This window comes from Silene latifolia, chromosome 9 (assembly GCF_048544455.1).
Source record: "Silene latifolia isolate original U9 population chromosome 9, ASM4854445v1, whole genome shotgun sequence".
Lineage (NCBI taxonomy): Eukaryota > Viridiplantae > Streptophyta > Magnoliopsida > Caryophyllales > Caryophyllaceae > Silene > Silene latifolia.
The window spans coordinates 116,505,076-116,514,178 of record NC_133534.1 but is presented as its reverse complement, the minus strand read 5'-3'; the positions used below and the strand labels follow the sequence as shown (position 1 = coordinate 116,514,178).

Sequence of the window (9,103 nt, the reverse complement as noted above, 5' to 3'; positions counted from 1 at the left end):
ACACCACTGGTTTCAATAGAAATCTCATTTCAATTCCCGTCCCTTGGGATCCGACCTTTACTTGCCTCTTTACTAATTGTAGAGTTGTTTGTGAAGCTATAAATTGTGTTTTGGTCTAGGTGCTCCTAACGACAAGTTACCGAAAAGATTTAGTCCGACCAAAAATGGCGCCGTTGCCGGGGACGGTGTTAACTTGATTTAGATTTTCTTATATTGTTATTAGTTGTGTCTTTCTTTGCCTTGAGGAAGTAAAACTCCTCAAGGTTTGTTCTAATTGTTTTCGAGTTGTTTGATATTTTGCATGTCTAGTAGGTCACAAGGAGATTTGTTACCTTTTGATCGTGAAATTGAAAGAACTTTGACAACCAATAGAAGACTTGCTAGGAGAAATTTGAGAGGTATTAGTGAGGTTGTAGATATTCAACCAACTATTTAGTTCATCAACCCTTTTGCAAGAGAAGGTGAGGAGAACCCAACACAAAATACAGCACAAAATCAACCCACAATGCCTAAGTTTTCATCACATTCCGTACCCACCGAGGAGAACCTACCCAATGGTACTCCCACACCACAACATCTAACCGGAAATTTCATTGCCAAATCCACATTTATCCAATTAGTCGAAAGGAGCCAATTTGGGGGGATGCCTAGTGAAGACCCTCACTCTCATATGGAGACCTTTTGTGACTATTGTGATGCAATTTCTCAAACCGGTGTAACTCAAGACCAAATTCGATGGGTCTTATTTCTTTTTTCACTAATTGGCACCGCGAAACAATGTTTGAAGGGCCTTGATAAGGCCACTCTCGGAATTGATTCTTGGAAGAAGTTAGCTCTAGCTTTCTACAAAAAATTCTACCCACCGGAAAAGACTAACAAGCTAAGAGCTCAAATTACGGGTATTAAGCAAAGGGATGAAGAATCTTTGTATGAAGCTTGGGAGCGGTTCAAAGGAATTTGTCGCTCATGTCCTCATCATGGACTTAGCGAGTGGTTCTTGGTAAAACAATTTTGGAACGGTCTATATGAAGATTCAAGGAACATTCTCAACATGGGATCAAATGGAATGTTCACCGAAGTTGATGACAATCAAACTTGGAACAAAATTGAGGAAATGGCGGTCCATAACTCACAATATAGTAGACCTCGCAAGGCTACTAGAGGAGGAAAGCATGAAGTGGACTCCGTTACTGTAACACCCGCGAATTTCCCTTTTCTGACAGTTAAAATTTATTAAACCGTTTAATTATTTTGTTATATATTTTTGAATTATTTTATTTAATTAATTTTATGTCAAACACGATTTTTATAAACGTATTATATAAAATCTCATATTTATAAAAATACGTACGATTAAATTATATTTTTAAGGCACGATTTATATAATAATATATGTATACGTATTTTTGGCCGGATAATAATAATGACTGTAATAGTATTAATTCCCGTCTTAAATCCAGTCTAACATTAGACCGTCACATTTTATTTGAGAATCTTATCTTATCACGGACCAATCGTTTGTCGACAACACATATCTTATCCACCCCACACTCTACTTTTATATTATTATTATTATTATTATTATTATTATTATTATTATTATTATTATTATTATTATTATTATTATTATTATTATTATTATTATTATTATTATTATTATTATTATTATTATTATTATTATTATTATTATTATTATTATTATTATTGTTTATTGTTGTTGTTGTTTTGCGCGTCCCCACACCCACCCTCATTCTGTCATTCATACAGCATACTCCTCCTACCTTTCTTCTTTCTTTCGAAACAAAACAACAGCAGCAGCCACAATACTCAACCACCATTTTCGCACCTCTCAAGCTCAGATCCTTCCTCCAATCCTCAACCAAATTTCATAAAACCTACCCCATTAGCTTCCCCTCCTCATTCTCCTTCTTTACATGTAAGAAAGACGCCATCTTGCCTCTGTTTACGTTCGGTCGACTTACTTTGGGCTCGAATTTCCCGCCTTTTTCCTTCGTTCATGCGCTTGGGTGTTACTTGGGACAAGTCAGAATAGCTTTGGGCCGGAAGCATGCTATTTTAAAGTGCAATGAGGTAACGGGGATAGGTTACTCGACAATCGTCGAAATTTCCGTCTTGTGTGTCTTTTTAAATGTTCTTGTTTATTAAAGTTTAAATCTTTATAATGTTTGGCATTTGTATGTTGTTTCTCGTCTTGAATGGTGCTTTGAAATGGGACTGTTTTGAGCCCGAGACTCCGTTATGAGCCTCGTGTGGTGGAGCTCGGTTTATGACTCATGGACTCGTGATGGTGGTTGCTTGAGTTCAGTTTTTGGGGTTGTCTCTGTTATGCGCCTTAAGACTGGGTTGGGTTCGGTTTTATGCATCACTTGGCTCTGTTTTGGACTGATTGTTGGGTCGGGTTGTGAGGTGTGGTGAAGGGTGGTTATGGGTAGTCAGGTGGTGGTCGTGTCGGGCTGCTCACGACCTGTTTTGAGTCCGTCTTGACACCGGTTGTGTCACTGTTTTGGTGCTTATTTTAGGACGGCAAAGTGTTATTTTGCGGGACGGGATTTATGTGCCGTGTTAGGACGGTTTTAACAAGACGGTGTGGGACTGTTAGGGGCTACCGTGAGGGATTGTTTGCGTGGGTTGTAGTGGCTGGTGCATAGGTATGGCCTAGCCGTGAGTCAGTGGTGCAGCCGCGGCCTCGTGGCGTGGTTTTGGCCTCGGGTAAAGGGTTGGTTCATACCCCTTTGTTTTTCCCTCCTCCCTTTGTTCAAATTTTGTGTGTTTTACATTTGGGCTTGCACATATATTTTGTGTTATTGGGCCGCACTTATAGTTTGTGTACTTTGGGCCAAGTTTGTTTCTTTTGATTTATTTAAACCCCGACACGTGTTTTGTATTACGTAACTCGTTAAATATCGCTCTTAGACATGTTAATTTATTTGGACTTGCCATAATTGATTCGTTGGGCTTGACATATTATATTTGTTGGGCTTGACATAATTTAGTTTGTTGGACTTCACATGATAAATTTATTGGACTTCACATGACAAATTTGTTGGGTCTCACATGATTATATGTTTGAATTTTACATGAGTATTAAGTTGGGTCTAACATATCTTGTTTGTTGGGCTTAATGTGATTTAATTGATGGACTCCTTATAATTTGTTTATTGGGCTCATAATTGAGTCACTTAAGTTGGTCACAATTTATCCCGTATATTTCATATAACGTAAATTATTCATTACCACTCGTTATATTCTATTTAACCGGCATGTTTAAATATGAAATGAAATATTTATTTTTGTGTTACAAGTATGAAAAGATTATTATAAATAATTACTTGTAAGAGTCGCATTCTTGTAGAAATGCCATTATACTGTCATATATGCTATAATGTATTACTCGACATACCTTTATGCCTTACTTGTGCCGTTCTGCCAAGTATTTTATTACGCCGCTCCCGTGCCGTTCTGCTGGGAGTTGGTTGATTCATGTTTTTCCGGCCCCTTTCGGACTGTTCTGCCGATTGTGGGTTAGCTCATATCGTATTCTGGTGATAATGCCTTTATGCTATACCGTGTTGCTTGACTTATCTTTACGCCTCTTTCGGACTGTTCTGCCGATTGTGGGTTTAGCTCATATTTTCCGCCTCTTTCGGACTGTTCTGCCGATTGTGGGTTCTCGACTTCCGTTACGTCGATCGAGTCTTGGATGCGGACTGTTATGCCGCATGTCGAATCGGGGACCGTTCTGCCCCGAGAGTCTGGCCAGATTTAGACTAGGACTGAGTCTTGGGAGTACCATTGTCGTCTTACCAGGGGAATCATATATTTATATATGAGTAGTAAAGGTCTTGCTTGGTTATAGATATTGGTATTTGTCTTTCAAGGTAAGAGTTATGCCTGGTGTTATATTGTCTTGGTCCTATCGGATACTAGAGGTGAGCTATAAGCCCTCTAGTTGCGATATGATCGTCGGCATTGATGTTCCCATCTGTTCTTATGGTGAGATGCAAGCCATAAGTATGAATGTGACATTAGTAGCCACGTCCCGTGTAATGTTTGCTAAGTGGTTTTCCAAATAATGGCTACAGTTTCTATTCTTGTAATTTGCATTGGTTGACCTCTTACTTAACTATTTCACATGATTCGGATTCTAATCTCACATCTATGTTGTATTTCTTGAAATGCGTGCTTTTGCATAATTGACCGTATTCTTGTCTTTTATACTATTTAATTATTTCACATGAATAGTGAGTCTCCATTATGCTAATACTGATCCATTGCATCCCATCCCATTTAATTGACATGTTTAAATATATAAAATTGATGTTCATATCTTTTATAAGTATATCACATGATTTATCTAATTGAGTTCCTTGTTATGTTCGTTTCGACATTTTGTGGCTGGGAGAACCTTGAGTTACTCCCCACTGACTGTGGCGTTCATGTTTACATGAATGACAGGTACTAGTTGGTGCATTCATGGGGTGAAGACATGTGTGAGCTAGCGAGCACTTTGGCCTTGTAGTCGGTTTATTAGGATTGATTTGACTCACCTTTTATTGTATTGTCGTTCGAGGGATATATTTTCCCTCACCTCGACTATCACGTTTGTATAATTCAATCTTTATTTCCGCAATCATTATTTGTGTTTTGGGTTTTAATGAACCCCCGCTTTAAATTTTAAAAGTTTCAAAAATCTCATAAATTTCCGCTTTAATTTATTAGTTATATTTTCCGCGTTATCGCGGGGTGTCACAGTTGGTATCAGAGCCTATGTTGCTCCCGACGCACACACGTGTACCCCAAACTTAAATGTGAACTTGACCTTAAATAATGAATGAGAGATGGGTAGACTTAAGGACCTAAGGTGGTAGTCTGTAGTGTGTTTGCTCTTTGTTAGGTTTTAACATGTTTGTTGATTGACATTTAATAATTGTTGTGCCCTTGGATCATGACCGTGAGCTTACGTATGTGGAGATCAAGACTTGATGCCTAGTGTCGGAAACTGAAGATTCGTTCAACCTTTGAAGAATGCTTCTACTTCCTCGAAGATATTTCTCATTCTTTGTATACCTTGCCTTATTCTTTACTTCTTGATGCTTATTTCCTCCTCTAAACTTTCTTTTCTTTCTCCTTTGAAGTTACTCTTGTACCTCCCAACTTGTCCTTTGTTCCTTGCTTATCTTCCCTTAACGCTTTTTAGATAGTTCTCTTTCTTTTGTGGGATGTTACTCTTGGTTGAATTATTTGGCTTTGTGGAGTTTATTTGTAGTTGACCCATAAATCTTGGTTTTGGGAAGTTGTGATGTTGGAAGGACTTAGGTAGCGTGGTGAGATATACTTAGTGATTCTTATACCTAGTTCTTTGGTAAAGTGAGTATAATTGATCGGTGGAATTATGTGTGTTAAGTGTGAGTTGCCTATGATACTAAGACTATGGAACTTGGCCTTGTTTATACTTGGAATTTGAGGATTTGGTAACTTGAGTTTTGTTGCTTGGGTTTTGACATGGAGTAGAGTTTATGATGAGAGCTTTGAAGGAAACACCTCTAGGACATTGTTAGCCATTGGTGATGAAAGTGTTACTTGGAAATTTGAGTTGAACTCGAGGTTAGAATAGTCGGTATACTTTTGTGAGTGTTGTGATGATTACATAAGAACCATGTTGGGCGAGAGTGCTGTTAGTTTTGGAACCTCATTTGGGTATTCACTTTGCGGTGATGAGGATTAGTAGCCAGAGTTCTTAAGATGTAATTATAAGTTGCAATCGATAGATGTTGAGCTCAGATGAGTTAGATGTTTTGGGTGGTTGTCTTGTGATTTGGAGAATGTCACCATGTATGCTTTAGGTTTCGAGAGTATATCAAGACCTCTTTGGGATGATAGATTGTGCAAAAGAACTTTTAAATTTGAAATTTTGATTGAGAGTTTTACCATTTTGAGAAATTCATAGTTGACACTATTTGAATATGAGTATAGCTTTGTTAGAAGCTTTGACCTTGATCTTGTGGAGGTTGTTTGTGGATGTTTGAGTATTTAGAGTGGTGAAATCACACTTATAGTGAAGTACCTTGTTCCAAAGAATAGCTTAAGATGATGTAACATAAGTGTTTTGAGGAAATCCTAAGAAGTGTTGTGGTTATGAGTTTTGTTACTAGGAAGTTTTCGGAATCGTTTAGGATGATGTTGTTGTTTGAGGTTTGAGTACTTGGCGTTTCCTTGTTGTCTAGTTCCCTTCTTCTTTGACCATGAGCGTTATCATTCATACCTCTCTTTCTCGCTTATTATGCTCCTCCTTTAAGTTTGATGCCGGTAACCTATGAAGCTTTACTTTTGACATCCTTGTTGACCTTACTTCATTTCTTACCCTATGAAGCTCATCATAACTCTTTTTGTTGGTTAAGTTTGGACTCTCTTAGCGTACCTGGTATTCATGATTGTCTAAATTGTCTTTCATTTATTACAATGTCTAAAATTTCAAGCTACCGTTTTTGACTTGTTAAAGGTTGGTGTTACTTTTACAAACTTTACCTATTTTAAAGGTTTGAAAATGAAAATTTGATTTAACCCCATATTTGTCCTTTGAGTATAGACTTCTTTATCATGATTTTTAATTGCTAAACCTGTGATTTCTTTAAATTTACCCAATTTCTGTTAAGTTTAACCTATTTATGATTTCTTTGTCAAAGCATAATGTTATATTTTCAGGAATTTGATTCACTTTTGAGTTTAAATGAGAAATATTCATTCCTATCTTGGCTTTTACAAGAGAAAATTTGATTGGATTGCCTTTTTCTGTTGATTTTGACGTTGATCGGATGATAGGACTCGTTATTGGAGACGTTTGATAACTTGTTCTACGCTTGTCGGCGAATGATTTTTGTTTTAAATTTGTCCTTGACTTGGAAAGTAAGCGTTCTTGTGTGCGCGACAAGATCAATTTCGTTCCATGAATGGGACTTATACTTTTGAAAACTCTTCATTAAGGTTTTTGAAAGTATTTTGATTTTGATTTATACAAATAATTTAATTTACGATCGGGTTCTGTCGGACAATTTTATTCGAAACTTTTGAAAGAATTTTAATTCCTACAAGTAACCTTTTAATGTTTCGGTTACCGATTCCAAATTCACTCTTGTTTTATGTAACCTTTCATTTCTACTTTCAAGTTTCGAGGACGAAATTTTTTAAAAGATGGGGTGATTGTAACACCCGCGAATTTCCCTTTTCTGACAGTTAAAATTAATTAAACCGTTTAATTATTTTGTTATATATTTTTGAATTATTTTATTTAATTAATTTTATGTCAAACACGATTTTTATAAACGTATTATATAAAATCTCATATTTATAAAAATACGTACGATTAAATTATATTTTTAAGGCACGATTTATATAATAATATATGTATACGTATTTTTGGCGGATAATAATAATGACTTTGTAATAGTATTAATTCCCGTCTTAAATCCAAATCTAACATTAGACCGTCACATTTTATTTGAGAATCTTATCTTATCACGGACCAATCGTTTGTCGACAACACATATCTTATCCACCCCACACTCTACTTTTATATTATTATTATTATTATTATTATTATTATTATTATTATTATTATTATTATTATTATTATTATTATTATTATTATTATTATTATTATTATTATTATTATTATTATTATTATTATTATTATTATTATTATTATTATTATTATTATTATTATTATTATTATTATTGTTTATTGTTGTTGTTGTTTTGCGCGTCCCCACACCCACCCTCATTCTGTCATTCATACAGCATACTCCTCCTACCTTTCTTCTTTCTTTCGAAACAAAACAACAGCAGCAGCCACAATACTCAACCACCATTTTCGCACCTCTCAAGCTCAGATCCTTCCTCCAATCCTCAACCAAATTTCATAAAACCTACCCCATTAGCTTCCCCTCCTCATTCTCCTTCTTTACATGTAAGAAAGACGCCATCTTGCCTCTGTTTCCGTTCGGTCGACTTACTTTGGGCTCGAATTTCCCGCCTTTTTCCTTCGTTCCTGCGCTTGGGTGTTACTTGGGACACTCGAATAGCTTTGGGCCTAAAGCATGCTATTTTAAAGTGCAATGAGGTAACGGGGATAGGTTACTCGACAATCGTCGAAATTTCCGTCTTGTGTGTCTTTTTAAATGTTCTTGTTTATTAAAGTTTAAATCTTTATAATGTTTGGCATTTGTATGTTGTTTCTCGTCTTGAATGGTGTTTTGAAATGGGACTGTTTTGAGCCCGAGACTCTGTTATGAGCCTCGTGTGGTGGAGCTCGGTTTATGACTCATGGACTCGTGATGGTGGTTGCTTGAGTTCAGTTTTTGGGGTTGTCTATGTTATGCGCCTTAAGACTGGGTTGGGTTCGGTTTTATGCATCACTTGGCTCTGTTTTGGACTGATTGTTGGGTCGGGTTGTGAGGTGTGGTGAAGGGTGGTTATGGGTAGTCAGGTGGTGGTCGTGTCGGGCTGCTCACGACCTGTTTTGAGTCCGTCTTGACACCGGTTGTGTCACTGTTTTGGTGCTTATTTTAGGACGGCAAAGTGTTATTTTGCGGGACGGGATTTATGTGCCGTGTTAGGACGGTTTTAACAAGACGGTGTGGGACTGTTAGGGGCTACCGTGAGGGAGTGTTTGCGTGGGTTGTAGTGGCTGGTGCATAGGTATGGCCTAGCCGTGAGTCAGTGGTGCAGCCGCGGCCTCGTGGCGTGGTTTTGGCCTCGGGTAAAGGGTTGGTTCATACCCCTTTGTTTTTCCCTCCTCCCTTTGTTCAAATTTTGTGTGTTTTACATTTGGGCTTGCACATATATTTTGTGTTATTGGGCCGCACTTATAGTTTGTGTACTTTGGGCCAAGTTTGCTTCTTTTGATTTATTTAAACCCCGACACGTGTTTTGTATTACGTAATTCGTTAAATATCGCTCTTAGACATGTTAATTTATTTGGACTTGCCATAATTGATTCGTTGGGCTTGACATATTATATTTGTTGGGCTTGACATAATTTAGTTTGTTGGACTTCACATGATAAATTTATTGGACTTCACATGAC

The 9,103-nt window shown here is 37.0% G+C and overlaps 1 non-coding gene across 1 annotated transcript; it reads right to left on the bottom strand.

The window, feature by feature from the left end:
* Window positions 1-877: 877 nt before the first annotated feature.
* On the bottom strand, window positions 878-984 carry LOC141603034 (small nucleolar RNA R71). The gene has a single exon (XR_012524933.1). It is a non-coding gene; the product is annotated as a small nucleolar RNA R71 (small nucleolar RNA).
* Window positions 985-9,103: the final 8,119 nt, after the last annotated feature.